Source organism: Ornithorhynchus anatinus, chromosome 5 (assembly GCF_004115215.2).
Source record: "Ornithorhynchus anatinus isolate Pmale09 chromosome 5, mOrnAna1.pri.v4, whole genome shotgun sequence".
Classification (NCBI taxonomy): domain Eukaryota; kingdom Metazoa; phylum Chordata; class Mammalia; order Monotremata; family Ornithorhynchidae; genus Ornithorhynchus; species Ornithorhynchus anatinus.
This window is the reverse complement of record NC_041732.1, coordinates 42,912,233-42,935,665: the sequence shown is the minus strand read 5'-3', so window position 1 is coordinate 42,935,665 and position 23,433 is coordinate 42,912,233.

Here is a 23,433-nt window from a genome sequence, read left to right as displayed (position 1 = left end):
ATTTATTACTGTATTTTATTAATTATGTGTATCTATGATTCTATTTATCTGTTTTGATGGTATTGATGCCTGACTACTTGTTTGTTTTGCTATCTCCCCCTTTCAGAGTGTTAGCCCATTTTGGGGCAGGGATTGTCTCTATCTATTGCCGAATTGTACATTCCAAGAGCTTTGTACAATGCTCTGCACACAATAAATGTTCAATAAATACAATTTAATGAATGAATTAATCCCCAATTCATGGATGCAAAATCTGTTCCACAGAGAAGTTTAGCACCTTGCCCAAGGTCACACAGCATCCAAGTGGTAGAGCCAGGAATCTAACCCAGGTCCCCTGATTCTCATTCCTTTGGTCTTTTTTTTTAATGGTATTTTTTAAGTGCTTACTCTGAGCCAGGCACTTTACTAAACAAGGAGGTAGATAAAGTGTGGCTCAGTGGAAAGAGCCCGGGCTTGGGAGTCAGAGGTCATGGGTTCGAATCCTGACTCTGCCACTTGTCAGCTGTGTGACTGTGGGCTTAACTTCTCTGTACCTCAGTTACCTCATCTGTAAAATGGGGATTAACTGTGAGCCTCAAGTGGGACAACCCGATTACCCTATATCTACCCCGGTGCTTAGAACAGTGCTCTGCACTTAGTAGGTGCTTAACAAATACCACCATTATTATAATTATTATTACAAGCTAATCAGGTTGGACACAGTCCATGTCCCATCTTAATCTCCATTTTACAGATGAGGTAACTAAAACACAGAGAATTTAAGTGACTAGTCCAAGATTACACAGCAGACAAGTGACAGAGCTAGGATTAGAACCCAGATCCCTATGAGTCCCATGCCTGTTCTCTATCCACTAGGCCACACTGCTTCTCATTAAAGGGTTGACTGTTTAATTAAATAAAAATATATTTGAAAGTAATAATAATATTAATAATAATAATGATAATGGTGTTTGTTAAGCACTTACTATGTACCAAGCACTATATTAAGTGCTGAGATAGAAACAAAGTCATCAGCTCCTACATGGGGCTCACATTCTAAGAAGAGAGAACAGGTATTGAATTCCCATTTTACAAATGAGAACTGAGGCTCAAATAATTTAATTGATTTGCTCAATACCAGGCAGTACACAACTGGCAGAGCCAGAATTAGAATCCAGATCCTTTGACTCCCAGGCCAATGCTCTTTCCATTAAGCCATGCCACTTTTCTAAGTGTTGATGATGGTAGAGATGGCTGATGGGTTTATAAAGTCCTGGGAACTAATCAGGGAAGACTTATTGGAAAAAGTGGGTTTTTGGAAGCCTTTGAATGTAGGGAGAGGTTAGATTTCATGCCATTTAAGTGCTTACTATGGGTCAAACACTATTCTAAGCACTGGGGAAGACACAAGATAATCAGTCTGACCTGACTGAAAGAGTTTCAATCTAGGAGAACAGCACGAGTCAGGGGATGGTCGTGGGAGGGCCAAGAGTAAGATAGGAGCTAAGGGGGTAATTTCCAGGGCGGAGGAGGCAAAGTTACCCATCAGCCTCAGATCCTGCCCCATCCACTGGCTCAGGTGCTTTCACTGCCTGAGATGAGAGCAGGGGTCTAAGCAAGTCCACTGGGGGGAGAAGCAGAGGGAGGGTCAGAGCTTCCTCATTGTAAAGACAGCAGTGCCAGAGGACAGCACTGTATTCCAATCTCTTTGCAACAAAACAATGCTCTACCATTTATTTCCAAACACTTTTTCTACCTAAAATTTATTTGGGCAGCTAAAGTCATATTTTATGTAGAGTTTCCTGAAAATTCTAGCTTTTCAGCAAATGCTTCCCTCCATATCTCCTTGTGTTCCTTTGCTTCCCATGGGAAGCAGCATGGCCTAGTGGATAGAGCACAGATATAGGAGTCAGAAGGACCTGGATTCTAATTCCAGCTCGGCTACTTGTCTGGTGTGAGCCTTCTCTGTGACTCAGTTCCCACATCTATAAAATGGGAATGAAGACTGTAAACTTGAGCTTAATACAATGTCTGGCACATAGTAAGTTCTTAATAAGTCCCCGTAAAAAATACATAATTTGCCATCTTCTCCTTTTTCCTTAGAATGGCTCTCTGACTCAATAATAACAATACTAATAATGATATTGTTTGTTAAGCATTTACTATGAGTCAAACACTATACTAAACACTGGCATAGATTCAAAGTAATCCAGTCAGACCCAGCTCCTGTTCCACACGGTACTTACAGTCTGAGAGAACAGGAATTGACTCCTCATTTTGTCAGAGAAAACTGAGACACTGAGTTCAGTGACTAGTCCAAGGTGACCCACCAGGGAGCTGCCAGAGCCAGGATAAGAATGTAGGTCCTCTGACATCCAGAACCACGCTCTTTCCACTAAGTCATGCTGCTTCTCATTCCTCAGGGCCTAAGCCTTCTGTCTCAGGGGATTCTTGGAGAAACACCCTAGGTCATACTTAGAAAAACTTTGCACTGCCCAGGCCAACAGCTTCCCATCCTGTTCACCAGACCTTTCCCCTCTTCTGATCCCTACCAGAAACTGAGGGTTGTGTTACCAGAATTGGTAAAGAATTACCTGTTGCTTTCCAGGCTAGCTCACTGTAGGCAGAAAATGTGTCTACCAACTCTGTTATATTTTCTCTCCCAAGTGTTCAGTACTGTGCTCTTCATGCAGTAAGAACTCAAGGAATATGATTGATTGATTTTCAACTTTGAGCTGTCTGAACAAGATGGACTGATGGTATGAACTCTGTAGTGCTGTGATGCAGGGTGGCCTATCAATCAGTCAATCAGTGGTATATATTGAGCACTTACTCTGTGCAGAACACTGAACTAAGTGCTTGGGAGAGTATAATTCCACAAGGTTGATAGAGAGAATCCCTGCCTATAGTCAGCTTATTCATTCACTCAATCGTATTTACTGAGCATTTACTATGTACAGAGCACTGTACTAAGAGCTTGATAATGATGGTATTTGATAAGCGCTTACTATGTGCCAAGCACTGTTCTAAGCACCGGGGTAGATACAAGGTAATCAGGCTGTCCCACACAGGGCTCACAGTCTTAATCCCCATTTTACAGTTGAGATAACTGAGGCACAGAGAAGTGAAGTGATTTGCCCAAAGTCACCCAGCTGACAAGTGGCAGAGCTGGGATTAGAACCCATAACTTCTGACTCTCAAGCCCGTGCTCCTTCCACTGAGCCATGCTGCAGCCTAGACTCCTAGTGAAAAGATCACAGGACTTGGAATCTGCAGACCTGGGATCTAATCCTGGCTCTGCCACTTGACTGGACTTGGACAGGTCACTTTATTTTTTTGAGCCTCGGTTTCCTCATTTGTAAAATGGGGATTAAATACCTGTTCTCCCTCCCCCTTAAATAGTAAGTCACATGTGGTACAGGGTCTGTGTTTGATTTGATTGTGTCGAATCTACCCCAGCATTTAGCACAGTGCTTGGAAAATAGTATGCACCTAACAAATACCTCTATTATCAGTGTTATTATTATTATCAGACATTCAGTCTTCCAAATGTCTCCTCCTAAATCACAATTTTCCTATGCTCAAAAAGATTATTAACAGAGACATAAATAGAACTCTTAATAATTGATAATTGTGTTATCTGTTAAGCTCTTACTCTGTGTCAAGTATTTTTCTAAGCACTGGAGAAGATACAAGATAATCAGGTCACAGACCCTGTCCCATACAGAGTTCACAGTCTAAGTAGGAAGGAGAACAGGTATTGAATCTTCAAATCATAGATGAAATCCCCAATTTACAGATGAAGTACTCATTAATGAAAATAATAATAATAATAATGGCATTTGTTAAGCACTTACTATGTGCCAGGCACTATTCTAAGAGCTGGGGTTGATACAAGCAAATTGGGTTGGACATAGTCTGTCTCTGTCCCAACTGGGGCTCACAGTCTCAATCCCTATTTTACAGAGGAGGTACCTGAGTCACAGAGACGTGAAGTGACTTGCCCAATGTCACACGACAGACAAATGGCAGTGCTAGGATTAGAACCCATGGCCAATAAGTTACTCTTCTCTTGTGCCTTATTGTAGTTCTTCAACACTGATGATTTGTGCTGTTGTAGGCCCTTCCAGGGGTCACCAGGGCTTCCAGAACTGTTTTTACAGGTGACATTTTCTCCAGAGCCTAATTCTCTCTTCTTCATCTGCCCTTTCTTCTCTTCTTTACAAGCAGCCTGTATGCTTGGCTTCTGTGACTCAGTCGATTGCATGCAATATCACCCTTAGAAGGGCTGCAGCCAAGCATAGCAGCCATATCTGTCTTCATTTTTCTATATCTGGGGAACAAGTGTTCCTTCCTAAACTACTTAGAATTGTTGTTGTCCCTCTTAGTTTATGAAAAGAACTCGACATTGAGATTGGAGTTTTAGCCAAGAGTCTAAAATAGTGTTGAATCCTTGTAACCAAATCTTTTGTTCTTCTGCCTAAGAGCACAAGGTGGTATGTTTGCATATTCCCTCCATATTCAGACGACTGGTAACTTAGGAGATCAAGTGTTTTTCAAGTTTAAAAAACAGCAACCAAAAAAACCCTGAGGTGAGAGTGTTATTTTTTCAAGAGATCAGCCAATTAATGCTTAGTTGTCTACAAAACAGTGTCTTCTGGTGATTAGATTATAGGCCAATGTGCTTGTAGGATATGCAGTTCATTTCAGACACTGGGGCAAGTTGACTTCCTTTTTGCTTCAAATACTTTTCTTTATCTCTACTCTGCTATTGAGGTTAGGCTGGAAAATGGAACTGCAAAACAAGGAATTTGTCATCTTACAGATAGATTTGTTTTTCCTTTTGTGATGGGATTTGGAAACCTTTTTTTCCTAAATAATTCCAGGTGAAAAAATCTAATTTAAAACAGTTGGGCACCTATTGGGATGGGGAGAGGTAGGTGGAATTGCGGGTTGTGGAGAAGCTTCAAAGGAAATTCAAGTTTAATACAGTGGTCTGCACACAGTAAGTGCTCAATGAATATGATTGAATGTGACTAAAGGTCACATCTATGAGAGAAAACAAATGTTCCTCTCCCTTGTCTCTAGTTATAGCACTGCCTTACTTGCTGGTTTCTTCTATGTGCCCTTGTTCATTCATCCACTCATTCATTCATTCATTCATTCCAAAAGTATTTATTGAGTACTTACTGTGTGCAGAGCACTTGGAATGTACAATTCAGCAACAGATAGAGACAATCCCTGCCCAGTAATGGGCTCACTGTCTAAATGGGAGAGACAGACAGCAAAGCAAAACAGAACAAAACAAAACAAGGCAACATCATCAAGATAAATAGAATCAAGGAAATATACACCTCATTAACAAAATAACTAGGGTAATAAATAATACAAATGAGCACAGTGCTGAGGGGAGGGGAAGGGGGAAGAGTAATGTAATGTAACGTAAGAGTAATGTAATGTAACAGAACTGATGCTATTGGTAGAAGGTGACTTTGGACTTAATTGGTAATTCTCAATCAATTCTCAATTGATAAAATATGTCTATCAACTCTGGTTGTGTTGTATTCTCCCAAGCACTTAGTACAATGATCTGCACATAGTAAGCACTCAATAAATATGATGGATTATACAGGAGAGGATTATCCAGGGCAGAATTTTGCATTCCGATTCATTCATTCATTCATTCAATAGTATTTATTGAGCGCTTACTATGTGCAGAGCACTGTACTAAGCGCTTGGGATGAACAAGTCGGCAACAGATAGAGACAGTCCCTGCCGTTTGACCGCCTTACAGTCTAACTGGGGGAGACAGACAGACAAGAACAATGGCACTAAACAGCGTCAAGGGGAAGAACATCTCGTAAAAACAATGGCAAATAAATAGAATCAAGGCGATGTACAATTCATTAACAAAATAAATAGGGTAACGAAAATATATACAGTTGAGCGGACGAGTACAGTGCTGTGGGGATGGGAAGGGAGAGGTGGAGGAGCAGAGGGAAAAGGGGAAAATGAGGCTTTAGCTGCGGAGAGGTAAAGGGGGGATGGCAGAGGGAGTAGAGGGGGAAGAGGAGCTCAGTCTGGGAACGCCTCTAGGAGGAGGTGATTTTTAAGTAAGGTTTTGAAGAGGGAAAGAGAATCAGTTTGGCGGAGGTGAGGAGGGAGGGCGTTCCAGGACCGCGGGAGGACGTGACCCAGGGGTCGACGGCGGGATAGGCGAGACCGAGGGACGGCGAGGAGGTGGGCGGCAGAGGAGCGGAGCGTGCGGGGTGGGCGATAGAAAGAGAGAAGGGAGGAGAGGTAGGAAGGGGCAAGGTGATGGAGAGCCTTGAAGCCTAGAGTGAGGAGTTTTTGTTTGGAGCGGAGGTCGATAGGCAACCACTGGAGTTGTTTAAGAAGGGGAGTGACATGCCCAGATCGTTTCTGCAGGAAGATGAGCCGGGCAGCGGAGTGAAGAATAGACCGGAGCGGGGCGAGAGAGGAGGAAGGGAGGTCAGAGAGAAGGCTGACACAGTAGTCTAGCCGGGATATAACGAGAGCCCGTAATAGTAAGGTAGCCGTTTGGGTGGAGAGGAAAGGGCGGATCTTGGCGATATTGTAGAGGTGAAACCGGCAGGTCTTGGTAACGGATAGGATGTGTGGGGTGAACGAGAGGGACGAAAACTGTCCCCACATACTTCTTCTTTGCTAGGACACCTGCAGTCTTCAGTGGTGACTGTCCAGAACCAATGACATGGGCCTTGTCTCTCCATCAGTCACCCAGGTTCTGGGATGACCTTCCCCTACACTATGGGGGCTGACACCATCTCCATCATGAGGGAAAAGCAGTGTGGTCTTGTGGAAAGACCATAGGCCTGGGAGTCAGAGGACCTAGGTTCTAATCCCAGCTCTTGGGCAAGTCATTTAAATTCTCTGTGCCTCAGTTCCCTCTTCTGCAAAATAGGGATTCAATACTTTTTTCTTCCTCCTACTTAAACTGTGAACCCCATGTGGGACCTGATTATCTTGTATCTACCCAGGGCTTAGTACAGTGTTTAGCAGTGCTTAACAAATACTGCTATTATTATTGTTATCTCAGCTGCTGTGCTCAAACTAGATTTTAATTTTTACTGGTAGGTGATGGTATCACATACCACTTTCCAGAAGAATGCAAACTCCCTAGGATCCTAGAGGTTTCCCAAGGGTGACCCTTGAACACCTGTCTTGTTCTAGAGCATTTCTAATCCATTCCCAGGCACTGTGAATTCTCACCCAGAATCTGACCTGCAGCATTTTGTGGTAAAGAGAGATTGGGACCAAATATTTTTTAAAATGATGTGAAAGTGTCTGGTTCCAAATAACTTATACTAGTATACTGTACCTCCCCTGGCTGTTTTATCAGTTCTGTGTAGCTGACCAAACCAGTTTACATCCAATGCTACTTATCTGTATTTTTTATGCCTCTTCTCTTCGCTATTACTAAGGAACTTAGAGGCTTAATAGTACTGATATAAGTGCAAAGCAAAGAGAAACTCCTAAAGGAGCAGTGCAGTGTCAAAATAGGCTCATGTCGTGGAATAAATGTTCATTTATTCCCCAAAATAGCTCTGGCCAAAGTGTGCAGTGAAAACCCACACAATGGCAGAATTGACTGTCAATACAGAAAATTAGTTTAGGTCTCTGCTCCTTGGCTCCACCCCTGTGTGTAGAGCAAATGTACTGGGGCGAGGGAGGCAAGGATGCTGTTTCAGAGGACCGTGATTACGATGGCATCAATGGCAGCAGCAGTGGCTGAAACTTGTATTCTTCCTTCAATCAATATTGAGCACTTACCCTGTGCAGAGCAGTGTTCTAAGTTCTCGGGAGAGTGTTGATCTGCCTCTCGCTGGACTCTCAGAGGAGGATAGAACAACAAGGAGCCCAGGAAGAAGCAGAGTAACAGAGAAGCATCATAGCCTAGTGGAAAGTGTGCAGGTCTGGGAGTCAGATGACCTCGCTTCTGATCCTGGCTCCACCATATGCCTCCTCTGTAAAATGGGGATAAAGACTGTGAACCCTATGTGGGCCAAGGACTATGTCCAACCCGATTATCCTGTATCTACCCCAGTGCTCAGCACAGTGCCTGGCACATAATAAGCGCTTAACAAATACCATAGCTACTAGAAATAAAAGTTGGAGTCCTTGCTTTCCAGTTGGAAAAGTGTACTGTGCCTGAAGACCAGAAGAATCTCATCTGTGTTTACAATACAGAGCTGTAAGGTTTTCAACACTCAAACAGTGCTTTCCTTGCTCACAACTTCAACTCTCTAATTAGATAGAGCCACATACCCATTTAGGGAATGTTGCTATGGAAACTGAAAAAGGGACACAAGCTCCCTGATGCTAGTCTGAGAAATAAGTTGTTCAAATTTTAAACACAAATGCAAGAAAATTAAAACAGGGTCAAAGGAGAGTAAAATAATAATAAAATAGTGGTATTAAGTGGTTACTATGTAGCAAGCACTGTAGTAAGCCCTGGGAAAAATACAAGATAATCAGGTCCCACCTGGGGCACACAATCTAAGTAGGAAGGAGAACGGGTATTGAGTCCCTATTTTGAAGATGAGGTAACCGAGGCATAGATAAGTTAAGTAATTCACCAAGGTCACATAGCAAGTAAGTGGAAGAGGCGAATTTAGAACCCAGGTCCTCCGACTCCCAGGCTCGTGGTGTTTCCACTTGGTCATGCTGCTTCTGTCCAGGCCAGATAACAATAGTGCTCTTAGTGAGTTTACAGTACAGCTATTTTACAGCACAATCCCTGACCTCAGAGAGCTTACAATCCAGTGGGATAAACAAATGCTAAAATTAATTACAGACAGGCAGAAGTAACAGAGTTTAAAGATATGTACAAGAGGGGTGATCAGGGTGAAGAGATAGAATGAGTACCTAGGTTCTTAGCAGGTGAGGACTTCATCATCATCAGTGGTATTTAGTGAGCATTCACTGTGTGCAGAGCACTGTACCGAGCACTTGGGAGAGTACAATACAACAGAGCTGGTAGACATTCCCTGCTCACAACAGGCATACAGTCTAGAGGACCTTAGGGTATAAATGATGCAGTAGCCTGGGAAATAGGTAGGAAAATGAGCATTAGTTAGGGAGATGTGATTTTAGAAAGGCTTTGAAGTTGGGGAGAGCAGTGATCTGCCAGATGTGAAGGGGAAAGAAGTTCCAGGCAGGAGAGAGGGAGAGGAGATAGGGCTGTTTTGTATGGGATAAAGATAGTGACCAGTCAATAAGTGGTATTTATTGAGTTCTCACTGCATGCAGAGAAGTGTACTAATCACTTGGGAAAGTACAGTACATCAGAGTGGGCAGACATGTTCCCTGCCCACAATGAGTTTACAGTTTAGAGGGAGAAATAGACATCAATATAAATAAAGAGATTATGGATATAATAATAATAATAATGGTATTTGTACATAAGTACATATTGGATGGATATGTACATAAGTTCTGCGGGGCTGAGGGTGGGTGAATACCAAGTTGCCAAAAGGGTACAGGCAATGAAGTCAAGTCAGTAGAGATCTTCCAGAGACCATTGTCTTAACAATGTTTCCTTATCCTTAAATGATGCCAAATTCAGGGAGAAATTGCGCTGAGATGGAAATCTCCACTACCTCCCCAGCCTGGAACTCACTTCCCCAAAGGTCCACCAGATGATAATAATAATCATGATAATAAGTATGGTATTTCTTAAGCACTTACTATGTGCCAAGCACTGTGCTAAACTCTAGGGTAGAGCTTGTAAGCTAATCAGGTTGGACATAGTCCCCAACCCCATTTTACAAATGAGGTAACTGAGGCACAGAGAAGTTAAGTGACTTGCCCAAGGTCACACAGCAGGTAGGTGGCAGAGCTGGGATTAGAACCCATGTCCTCTGATTCCCAAGCCTGTCCTCTTGTCACTAGGCGATGCTTCTTCCTAAAATTACCATGTGCCAAGCACTGTTGTAGATACAAGTTAATCAGTCCCTGTCCTACATGGGGCTTAGACTCTTAATCCCTATTTTGCAGAAGGGGTAACTGAGACACAGAGAAGTTAAGTGACTTGCCCAAGGCCACACAGCAGACATGTGGCAGAGCTGGGATTAGAATCTTCTAGGTCCTTCTGACTCTAAGGCCCTTGTTCTCTCTACTAAGCCACATTGCTGCTTACAGTTTTCAACTTCAAAGGCCTCCTAAAATCTCACTTCAATCAATAAGCCTTCCCTGATTAATTCCTAATATTCTGAGTAATCACAACCCAACAACCAGCCCTACACCACAGTTATTTATTTAAACCCACCACTTGTGTACATATATACAGTCACTTCTTTATTTGGATTCCTCTGTTTGTAAACATTTTTATATTTGCATCCCTCTGATAAGAATGCAACCTCGTTATGGATAAGGAGCAGTTTTGGGCTTCTGTTGTACTTTCCCAAGTGCTTAGTTTAGAGCATTGCAGTGTGTGCTCAGTAAGTACCACCATTATTACTGCAAATATTTTTCTAAAAGGAAAGTATATAAATCATATGTTCTTCATCATCTGGCATTTTCTGAGTCCCAGAAATGTTCTAAGTGTTTGATCAAACTACTCATTCAAATTACATCATTTACTCAAGAATTCATTTAGCTTGATTTGGCACTTTTCTAGGATTCTACACTGGAAAGGGGTTTATAAATGCAATATGTGCATGTTTATGGTCTACATATATCCCTGTACATATGTTGTTGTAGATAAACTGTTTTAGAAAACCCCAGAATGAGGGCTAGAACTGCTGATAGTAGGGTGTATGGTAGATACACAGAGGAGCAGCTCAATAAAATCAACCAAGAAGAGAGGCTGACGAGAGACTGGGGAAAGAGAAGTGGAGAGGATTTTTAAAGAACTGACTTACTCTTGCTGCTACTAAACCATTGATCCTCCCTCCCCCAGAATCAGTCTTGGGAACAAACTTTATTCAGGATACATTCTCTCCCCTCCTCCATCCCAATCCATGCTTACACCTGGAACTTATTTATTTGGGACCCTTATCTCATCAGCATGGAAATGGAGGGCAGCTATATCTAGAGAGAAAGTCCGATTACCCATTTTTTAAATAATTTTCAATCATTTAAGGTCCCAAAATTTTAAATCTGTCCAACTAAAGTGAATCATCATCAAAAGTGTCATGACAGAAACTTTCAATTTATTTTTTACTCTGTCTTTTATAACCCTAAGCCATTAGATTTAAAAAAATTTAATTTTAATTGCTTATTTAGAGTCCTAACTCTCCTCTCCCCCACAAAAAAAAAACCCTTGGCATAAGTGGCAATACCTTTAATGCAGGGCTGATTTGAATATTAAAGTATTGGTAGTCATTAAACTTTACATATTTATCAGGAAAAAAACCAAAGATAGGCGAGATAGAGAACTGACTTGATTGGACAGTTTGTATATAATGGGAGTTCCTTGAAGAGAAGCAATTCTACAATTACAGGCTCTTTGCCTAAACAACCATAAGCGGCACTCAACTATCACCTCTTAACAATGCAGTAATCACACTTACAGTCAGTGTATCAAGTGCAAGAAAAAGAAAGCAGCAATAACACTGAATGAGAGCAGGGAGACAGGAAAATCACTTGGAATCCAAGCAAGGCTATCTTTTATCACTGTAACACAGGGCAATGCTATTTCCCCAAAGACTATGAAGAGCTAAACAGAAGTAGAGGTGGAAGGGGGAAGGCAGGGGTAAGGCTAGAGACTTTACCCATGACATAATCTCAGCTTCACATTCCTTGATAGAAACTTATGTTGTAAACGAACACAGGGAACATACATAGAGAGCTTGGTTTGGAGTTAAAAAATAGCATATGCAAAACCCCTCAACTATCAGGCGTTTATAGGAAACTGTCAAAAATGAAAAAGCCCTTTAATTGGCCCATGTCTCCCTCCTCTTTTGTTCCCTAGGGTATTTTTCTTCATCTGAACAAAGGAACAAGACATTTAAATAATTTCTGTGGCTGGAAAGTTATCTATCAAAATATTTATATATCTTCATGGAGACTTTTTTTAAAGAGTTGCCAGGGTAGTTTTGAAGGAATCTGGCCCCAAAAGAGTACCTCTCTAGGGGAATCCATGTGGCTCTGCCATTGTTTCTTTTAAGACAATAGAATCATAGGTTGAATGTCTAATGTCCTCTAGAGTGTAAGCTCATTGTTGGCAGGAAAAGTGTCTACCAACTCTATTGTATTGTACTCTTCCAAGTCCTTAGTAAAATGTTCAGTGCACAGGAATCATTCAGTAAATATCATTGATTGGCTGACTGATGAGATGCTAAGTTATGCTAGAATCATCTTGACAGCATCATCTTCAGACTGATGGGCAAATCTACCATCATGGACTGAATGGATGCCCTGCCCTATTTACCTCCTTGTTTATTCCATATTCTGTACCTTCGACTTTTTTCAGATCACCTAAGTACTTAGGTATTTGCTCCTCTTCTGCACCACCCCTTCCCCATAGTGTGTATACATATAAAGATATATCTACATATATATAAACTTTAAATTTAGTTAGCTCCTTCTAGCTGTAATTTTTGTCTGTAATGTCTTTGTCCCCTGAGTAAATATAAGATCCTTGAGGGCAGCAATCAAGTTAAATAACCCTAGTATGCTCTCCCAAGTACTTAATGCGGTGCCCGCCACAAAGTAAGTGCTCAATGAATAATGTTGATCAATTGATTTCTGGAACTGTCTTCATTCTGTTGCCAGCCACCCGAAAGTCCCAAACCAGACTTAAGATATCTGCTTGGATGCAGTGCTTCCATGAGGCCTTAGGGAGTGGACAGCAAGGTGGAAGTCCAAGGTGGAAAGTCCGGAGCAGAGCTTCCCCTATTGGCTAGCTGAAGAGGAAGGGAGCACTGAGAGGCCCTGTGTGGTCCTAGTGAAAACTCTAGCTTGGAGTCTGGCCTGCTTTGGGGCTGAGAACATCAGCCAGATAAGGGCCAGCGTGATTTGCAGGGGTAGTGCTAGGTTGGGAAGCCCTATAGCTCTAGTGCATCACTGCCACTGGTTCTGGAGTCAAATGCAGACTCCTGCTAGGAAGCAGGTCTACCTTGGGGCTGGGGCACTGGACTGATGACCTCCTCTGGACTCACTCTCTACAAGGCAAACTTATTTGTAACTTGGCTGAGGGTGGATGGGAGGAGGGAGTTCAAACAGGGCTGAGAAGCTTAGGAATGGCCCTGGGTGACTCTGGAGAGGTATGAGAGAGAAATCTCATTGACCATAGCTAGGAAATGGCTAAGGGAAGGAGAGTTTGTGGGGACTGCTTCCCCTATTTTTTTTTACCTTAAGAAACTATTTTTCTTTTTCTGGGTCAGGGAATTGTCTCTCCCAAGCTCTTATTTACTCTGAAACTGTAGTATTTTGTTAAAAAAAACCCCAAAACAAAACCAAAATAAATTATGAATAATTTGGGTGAACCTGTGTGGATATGGGGCATTCCTGGACATGTGAGTGACAATGCTGTTTAAGGGCTAAGCTATAAGCTGGAGACTTGAGCAACGGACATCACCTTTTCAGCTCTAACATTAACTTCTTGTATGACCTAGGGCTGTCAATCAATGCTATTTATTGAGCGCTTTCAGAGTGCAGAGCACTATACTAAGCTCTTGGAAAAGCACAATACAAAGCAGTTGCTTGATACAATTCCTGCCCTCAAAAAGCTTAGTCACACATCAATTTCCCCATCTAATTTGGGCACCATGGACATTTGTAATTTCTGCCCACTGGACTTCAGTCCCTCCATTTAAAAAATAGGGTGATGTGTTCCTCAAGGAAGCTGTGAGAATTAATGTTGTAATTACCCTAATGTATTTTGAGACCTATGGGAAAAAAGTGGTATATAAATTAAAAGTGTTATTAATAAAAGTATATTTGAGAAAAAAACAGGAAGCTGCAGAAGTGCATTAAAATGCATAGTATGTGATATTGCCCCAAAGAAAAAAAAAATGGAGAGGATTAAAAGAAAAAGACAAAACTATTCCATGAAACAATAAAAGACCTGAAGCAGATGGAAAAAAGGAAAGATAAAGTAAATCAGTGACAGAGCCAGAAAAAAATGCAAAATTCTTTGAAACAAACAACAGTTGTGTGGTGGGAAATGTCAAATGTGAGAGGTACTAGAGGAAACCAAATTCAGAAAACAAATTCTTGAAGACCTGCACAGTCTCTAGAGACCTTAAGGAAATATTTTTATTGTTCTTTTTTAAAAGATGTGGGGAAACAGCATAAGAGAGAGGTGTCTGGTGAATAATACCTATAAATAACTGGCAAAAAAGATCCACACTCAACTTCCAAAAAATGGTTTTTCCATATTTTTATTCTTTCTCTGAAATAGAAAATGGTCTGCATCAAACTCCTTCAGAAATCTACTTCTAATTGTGTTCTCTTAATTCTCACTAGAGCACAGAATGAGTTTGCCGATAGACCTCTATCAATAAAAGAACACATTCAAATAAATAAAACATACCATCCCTTAGGAAGGTGTATGTTATTACTTGAGGACAAATTTGAGCCTCAGAATATGTCAGAAACCTCAGAAAATCTGAGTGGAAAGTTTACATAGGTAGGGTTCATGAGATTTCTAAATTCTTCCCAATTCTTGGTATGGAGTCCCATATCTTCTTTTGTAGAACACAAGGTACTTCTGCTTCTGGGCTCAGTCTAAATTAGAAAAAGCATATAGGTATCAATTTACAAACATGAAATTGAATTAAACCTTTCCAGATATTTGTTTCCAGGTTATGAAGATCCAAATCATTTTAAATGAATTTTTTAAAGTTTTCCTGTCACCAGGAGTGCTTAGAGAAAATGTGATGGGTTCGGTGCCTTCTTGGGTCATTCTCTAAATATCTTTACTTTAGAAGCAAAATTTCCTTCACTATAGTTCTATGGGCCACACTTTAAGAGAGTCACAGTACCCCAAATTCTGGAGAGCTCCTTCAATACAAACTAGTAGTTTTGATGGCCCAGACCTATAAATCAGAGATTGCAAATGCAATTGAATTGTCCCTGTTTCTAAATGAGAGATTGGCTTTAAAATCACCCTATACATTATGAAAATCCATAAGATATGGGTTATTTTGTCAACCACCATGGCACTGGGAGGTCAAAGGCTCAGACTATTTTACTTCACTCAGCGACTTGATCTGGCAACTTGTCTTTTCAGGTGAGCTGAAGGTGAGAGGGACAACTAATGCACTGTAATACATGCTGTCCTATTATCTCGGAGATAATTAAGCCGTGGGGCACACTTGACTATGGGAGGTATTGAAATGCTTAGTTTTCTTTTAGCATCCATGCTACTAAGCAGCGTGGCGCAGTGGAAAGAGCACGGGCTTTGGAGTCAGGGCTCATGAGTTCGAATCCCAGCTCTGCCACTTGTCAGTTGTGTGACTGTGGGCAAGTCACTTAACATCTCTGTGCCTCAGTTCCCTCATCTGTAAAATGGGGATTAAGACTGTGAGCCCCACGTGGGACAACCTGATTCCCCTGTGTCTACCCCAGCACTTAGAACAGTGCTCTGCACATAGTAAGTGCTTAACAAATACCAACATTATTATTATTATTATTATTAGCTTTCTTCCCTGAAACCCAGGAACTTATGCATTAATCCTGCTTTCCACAGATACAATCAGTGACAGAATAAGGCTTCATAATTTATATACAACTCCTTTTAGAAAGGGTCTTTAAAGGACTTACAGTAGTTATTAATAAGCGGCTTGCAACTGCAAAGCATGAGCCTCTAATTGCACTGAAGCGTTTATGAGAAACGGTCTCCAATTGAAAGCAGCTGAAGTTGTTTGTGTTGAAACCAGAATCCCAAGGTAGATTAGAGCACTGTAAAATCACAGCCTTTTTTGCCCTTCACCTTATATTGGAAATAGAATTAAAATTCACAAATGTGTCCCACAAGATGAAACCATCATTAAGGTAATAGGGTGCTAATCCATTGTGCCCTGCACATATAAGTTTGAACTGTAGCCTGACCAGGGCTTTTAAACATCAGTACAATGTCATTCAACTGGGGATAGTCATTAAATGATTACTCATGATGGTGAAGTTTAAATGAAAATACAATTTTTAGTTCATGATGCAAATGTCTATGTTCTTATATGCTGAATGCATTATCTGTTTGTAAGTGCTCAATAAGTATGAATGATTGAATAAACCTATTCTCTTAAATGTTTATAGATGCTATTATTTTCTGTTTATCAGTTCCTAGAAGACAATAATTTTGTTCCTATTACTAACCACATCATAAATTAATCCTGAGCCATTGAATGATCCTGAAAACTTATTTTGCATGGGGATTCCATTATTATTTTAATGGAAAATGAAAAGACCTCATGGTTACAAAAGTAAGAAAATTGAAAAGCCACTGACTGGGCCTTCATCATTTATACCCAAAGCAAGTGGTATTTTTTTCCATGAGTTTTAATCATCCTGAGTGCATCCTAGGAGTCCTGATTGGTCAAGGGGTGCTGATAGCTCTCTGTTCTCCCCACTTTGCTTCACCAACAGTCTGAACTCTGGAGAATACCTTAAGGCAGTAGCAGGGATAATGGGCAGGAGGTGGCAAAAGAGCCAAAAATATAATCTCTCCATAAATAGCTGGTTTTAAGCCAGTTTCCAAGGTGGGACTAGGGACAGGGCTAGTATGTGGCACCAAGAAAGTGATTCCTGTTCGACCAAATCTGATCCCAAATCAGAGCCATGAAAAATACTCTCCAGCAAAATAGATATTGTTCCCCAGTGCAGTCATGGCTTCTGACATCTAAAATGAAAGATTTGGGACAGGATCATCTCATGATGCCTTTATGAGCTACTGACATTAGTGCACTATCCAAGCATTAGCTCATTAATCCTGCCAACATTCTAGGAGACAGAGAAGACTAATATTATTGCCCTTGTTTAACAAAAGGAGGAAGAGAGGCATGGGAGAGAGGAGACATTGAATAGAAGATATGATGATAAAGGAAAAGGAAAAACACAGAACTTTACTGTGGCCTGGATAGTTTCCTAATAAATGCAAGCAAATATAGGGTGGTTTATAATGCACTGAGAATGCAGTAACTATTCTGTTCGTAAACTTAGATGGAAGGGTATGAACAAACAGAATGCATTTTTATTCTCAATTCTGTGACCTATTTGCATTTTTGTGTAATGGTGCATCAAAAGCCTACCTGAGGCAAATTTGAGCTCTTTTATAATATTTATGTATCTTGTCGGCTACCATCAATTTGGTACAGTGCCCTAATTCAGAAAATTAGGTCTGTTTCTATTTTTGAAATCACTACCCTGAAAATGCTCTATTTTGAGAAAACCTGCCATTTAAAATAGCAAAATTTAATATTTTATCAGAGGAATATATGATAAACTAAAATAGTACAGTCCCTGATATTTGCTAATCATTTCTTCTTTAACCATTAAGTTTGAATTCATGAAATGTCACTTTTTTGCAGGTTTCTTATCATTGGAAGAATGTTATATATTAAATTCTGTAATGTTTTCCATCTATAGCTAAATGTAGGAAGAAATTGGTTGATGTACTTATTTCTTAGGCTTCCCAGTAACATGCCATTGTTTAAAGATTCATTAGCTACTAGACTTGAAGATGATTCATATTGCTGCTGCTATTTTGGGCATTTATCATTCCTAGGCCAATCATTCTTGATAAGGTGCAAACTTTAACTACTGACATAACCAACGTAGAGCCAATTATCACACAGACCATTCAGGCTGAACATCAGACTTCTGAAAATCCAATATCTACAAGATGTTTTGCAGCAACCAAGCAGTCTTATCAGAGTAAGAAACGGCATCCACCTCTACCAATTTGATCAATGAATGGGTGTACTTGTATTGGATACTCTATATCTGGATGCCAATAAAATCTGGTATCCTTCTAGCAGACAACCCCAGGAATAGTTTAACTAGAATAACAGATCAAAGAACAACTTTTGATCAAGCAGGCAATGAAGGTAGTCAATATCTTGTAGTTCAGACTGTTTTTTATGGTATTTACTAAGCATTTATTATGTGCCAGATACTGTTCTAAGCTCTGGGGTAGATACAAGCTAATTAAGTTGGAAGTAGTCCATGTTGGGCTCACAATCTTAATCCCTATTTTACAGAAGAAATAACTGAGGCTCTGAGAAGCTAAGTGCCTCGTCCAAGGTCACACAGCGGACAAGTGGCGGAGCTGGGATTTAAAATTTAGGTCCTTTTGTCTCCCTGGCCCGTGCTCTATCCATTAGGCCACCCTGCTGATTTTGACAGAAAGGTTGCTTATCTATGATGCCTATATTGTGATGTTAAAGTTAAGCATGTGTGAGATCAATGGTAAGAGATTAAGTCTGAAGAAATGCAAGGTTTCACAGTCCTAAACTACCTATTCATTCCACCACAGTAGTTTTTTACGATGTAGGTGATTCTACTTATTACTATTGGAAAGAAATCCTAAAGACAATTACTCTCTTCCCTTCAAAACCTTACTGAAGCCACATCTCGTCCAAGAGGTCTTCTCTGAGTAACTTCCCATTTCCCATTTCCTTTTCCCCCACTCCCTTCTGTGTCACCCTTTATTCATCCTCCCCTCCCAGCCCCACAGCATAAATGTACATATCTGTATTTGATTTATTCATATTAATGTCTATTTCCCCCTCTAGAATGTAAGCTCACTGTGGGTAGTGAATGTGTCTGTTAATTGTTTCATTGTACTCTTCCAAGCACTTAGTATAGTGTTCTGCACAGAGCAAGCGTTCAATATAATTGAATAAATGACTGAATGAACACCTCCTTAACATGCCACTTGCCACAGGATGAAATTTTACAGCATAAAGTGGATCTGGAAAGATGTAAAGACATGGCCTAGGCTTTTATTTTTAAGGAAAACACCCAGAATTAGGGCCATGAAAAATGGCATGTACTTAATAGTATCCTGCTGATATCTACAAGAAGTGGAGTGCTGGAGAGTGGTTCATGGCCTCCCTGGTAGGAGTGCCATCTGCTAACTCAGAGCACAAGCATTGTTCATTCAATCGTATTTATTGAGCACTTACTGTGTGCAGAGCACTGTACAGAGTGCTTGGAATAGTTCAAAATTTCTAGAGGAGTGAGGGTCAAGTGAAGCAGGGAGCCTCACTCCCACCTGAGCAGTGAGCCTGTTGGGGGTAGGGGAGTTGGGATCTTGGGACCCTCTCCCCAGAAGAACTCCCAAGCCTCGCTCCTCTGTTGCAAGGGAGGACAGGTCAACCAGGGAGTGTGGCCTTTGTAAGCATTAAAAATGTTGGTGATGCTGCTGTTTTTGTCCTGGAATCAGCAAGGAATTAGGGTTAGTTTTGAGCTTTAAATATTGGTTACTTTTCTGTTTATGACTTTCTCCAGTTCAACTTTAAGTGTCTAATGGGTAGAGTCTCCCAAGCTCTGCATACAGTAAGTGTTCAGTAAGTATGATTGATTAATTGGCAATAATAACAGATGTTCTAATCCCAGCTCTGCCACTTGTCTGCTGCATGACCTTGGGCAGGTCACTTAATTTCTCTGCACCTCAGTTCCCTTATCTGCAAAATGGGGATTCAATATCTGTTCTCCTTCCTACTTAGTGAGCTCAGTGTGGAGACCTAATTATCTTGTATCTACCCCAGTGCTTAAGACAGTGCTTGGCACATAGTAAGTACTTAATAACATGCTGCTGCTGATGATTATTATCATTATTAACTACTTGGCTACTTGCACAGACTGTCCTTCAACATGTTGGAATCTCAATAGAATACCACAGAATTTCAAAGATGCCAATATTACCATTTTCAAAATGAAACATGAAGGCCTGAGTGTGGAATACCACTAGCTTCCATTTCTCTATGATTCCAGGCAAAGGTCTCCTGGACTAGTCACTGCAAAACTTGGCTCACCATAAGCTTTTAGAATTGCAAGGTGATTTTATTCAGTGGCCCAGATATTTGTTGCATGTCAGAAAAAGGAGGGCAGGGAAAACATTAAGATCTCTTTGAGGAGCTTGTTAAGTTTACAAAGATGCTTGACATTTCCCTAGAACCAGGCTCTGGGAACTATGAATGGCCTTATGGTCTTTGTTAAGCACTTATTATGTGTCAGGCACTATATTAAGCACTGGGGTAGATACAAGCTAACCAGGCTGGACAGAGTCCATGTCATATGGTGCTCACAGTCTTCATCCTCATTTTGCAGATGAGGGAACTGAAGCCCAGAGAAGTAAAGTGACTTGCCCAAGGTCACACAGCAGACAAGTTGCAGAGCCTGGATTAGAACTCAGGTCCTTCTGACTCCCAGGCCCATGTTCTATTCCCTAAGCCATGCTATTTCCTATTAAGCATATTGCCTGCCCTAAGATAGATCTATGGAGATGACTGACGACCTAAATCCTACTAAAACAACATCTCCTCCAAAAGGTCTTCACTGACTAAGCTCTCACAACCCCTGTTGGTCCTCCCTTCTGTATCACCTATGCACTTGGGTCTGTACCCCTTAAGCATTAAGCATTTTTATTTTCATCCCATCTCCACAGCACTGTGTACATATCCATCTATATATATATTGTCTGCCTGATCTCAAGTCTGTAAGCTCTCTGTGGGAAAGGATCATATCCTCCTACACTATTTTATTTTAATCAATCAGTGGTATTGGTAGAGCTCTTACTGTGCTCTGCACACAGTAAGCACTCAATAAATATGATTGAATGAATGAATATACTTAGTCCAGTGCAGTCTTAGTACAGTACAGTGATGGTCTTAGTACAGTGACGATCACATAGTCCAGTGCTCTGTACAAAGTATATTCATTCATTCAATCATATTTATTAAGCGCTTACTGTGTGCAGAGCACTATACTAAGCACTTGGAAAGTACAATTTGGCAACAGATAGAGACAATCCCTACCCAACAACGGGATCACAGTCTAGAAGTATATAAGAGCTGGTAAACATGTTCCCTGCACATAACAGCATGGTGTAGAAGCAGCATGCTGTAGTGGCTACAGACTGGGCCTGGTAGTTAGAAGGTCATGGGTTCTAATCCCATCTGTGCCACTAGTCTGTTGTGTGACCTTGGGCAAGTCACTTTTCTTCTCTGTGCCTAAGTTACCTCAGCTGTAAAATGGTTTCCAAGACCATCTGCTTGTTTGCACCCCAGCGCTCAGTACAGTGAGGGTCACGTAGTAAGTGCTTAACAAATGCCATCATTATTATTAGTAGTACTAGTGCAACAAACTTACAGCCTAGAAGGGGAGGCAGTTGTGAATATAAATGAATTATGGATATGTATATAAGTGCTGGGGGTGAGGTGAATATCAAGTGCTTAAAGAATATAGTTGCAAGTTCAAAGACAATGCAGAAAGGAGAGGGAATAGGGGATAAGAAGGTTTAACTGGGGAGGGTTGTTTGGAGATGTAAGGCTTTGAAGGTGTGGAGAGAGGTGGTCTGCTGTATATGGAGAGGGAGGGAAGTCCAGGTCAGGGAGAGGATATGGATAAGGGGTCGGCAGTGAGATGGATGAGGTAAAGGTGCAGAGTGAGCAAGCTGGCACTTGAGGATTGAAGTGAGTGGGCTGAGTTATCATCTCTCTCGTTCAACCCACATATTTGATCCATCACCAAATCCTTTCAGTTCAAACTTCACATTTCTTATATCTGCCCTTTATTGCCTATCCAAACTGCTCCCATTTTAATCCAAGGACTGATCCTATTCTACCTTGATTACTGCATCAGTCTCCTCACTGACCTTCCTATATCCTGTACTCTGTGCCCCACTCCAGTCTATACTTCACTCTGCTGCCCAAATAATTTTCCTACAAAACTATTTAGTTCATGCTTTCCCCACTCCTCAAGAACCTCCACTGGTTGCCCATTCACCTCTCTTTCAAACATAAACTTCTTACCATCAGCTCTAAAGTAACCAATCAATAGTATTTATTCATTGCTTACTATGTGCAGAGCACTGTGATAAGCACTCAGTAGAGTACAAGAGAATTCATTCATTCAATTCATTCAATTGTATTTATTGAGCACTTACTGTGTGCAGAGCACTATATTAAGTGTTTAGAAAGTACAATACAGCAATGAAAAGGGACAATCCCTGTCCACAACAGGCTTACAGTCTAGAGGGGAGAATGATTAGCAGACACATTTCCTGCTTATAACAAGCTTACAGTTTAGAGGGGGAGACAAATATTAATATGAATAAGTAATTTATAATATGTAATTTAAGGATATGTACATAAGTGCTCTGAGGTTGGGGTGAATATCAAATGTCCAAAGGTCTCAAATCCAAGTGCACAGACAACACAAATGGGATAGCAAACTGGGGAAAAGAGGACTTAATCAGAGAAGACTTCTTGGAGAAGATGTGACAGGTGAGGAGAGTGATGGTCTGGTGTATTTGGAGGGGGAGGGAACTCCACGCTACGGGGAGGATGTGGGAAAGGGGTCAGTGGTGATAAGGATGAGATTAGAGCACAGTGAGTAAACTAGTGCTGTAGGAACAGAGTATGTGGGTTGGATTTTAGTAGGAGATTAGTAAGGTGAGGTCTGGTGGGGCAAGATAACTGAGTCCCTGAAAGTCAATGGTAAGGATTTTCTGTTTGATGCAGATGTGAATGGCAGCCATTGGAGGTTCTTGAGGAATTGGGAGATATGAACTGAATGTTTTTGAAGATAATCTGTGCAGCAGAGTGAAGGGTGGACTGGAATGGGAACAGTCAGGACGCTGGGAGGTCAGCAAGGAGGCAGATGCGATTGTCAAGGTGGGGTAGAATAAGTGTTTGGATCAGTACTGAAGCACCTTGACCCCTTCTACTTAACTCTCTGAGTTCCTATTACAACCTAGCCCACACATTCATCTCTTTTAGTGCCAACCTACTCACAGTATCTAGAACTCATCTACCTTGCCAAAGACAGGTCACCCATGTCTTGTCTCTAGGCTGGAATGCCCTCCCTCTTATAGCCAAGAGATGATCTCTCTCCCCACCTTCCAAGCTTTATTAAAAGCACTTCTCTTCCAAGAGACCTCCCCCAACTAAACCCTCATTTCCTCCCACTCTCTTCTGCATTGCCCTTGCACTTGGTTTTGCACCTTTTTTTCACCCCTCCCTCAGCCCCACAGCACTTATGTACATAACAATAATTTATAGAGAAGCAGTGTGGTTCAGTGGAAAGAGCACGGGCTTTGGAGTCAGAGATCATGGGTTCGAATCCCGGCTCGGCCACTTGTCAGCTGTGTGACTTTGGGCAAGTCACAACTTCTTGGTGCCTCATTTACCTCATCTGTAAAATGAGGATTAAGACTGTGAGCCCCATGTGGGACAACCTGATTCCCCTGTGTCTACCCCAGTGCTTAGAACAGTGCTTGGCACATAGTAAGCGCTTAAC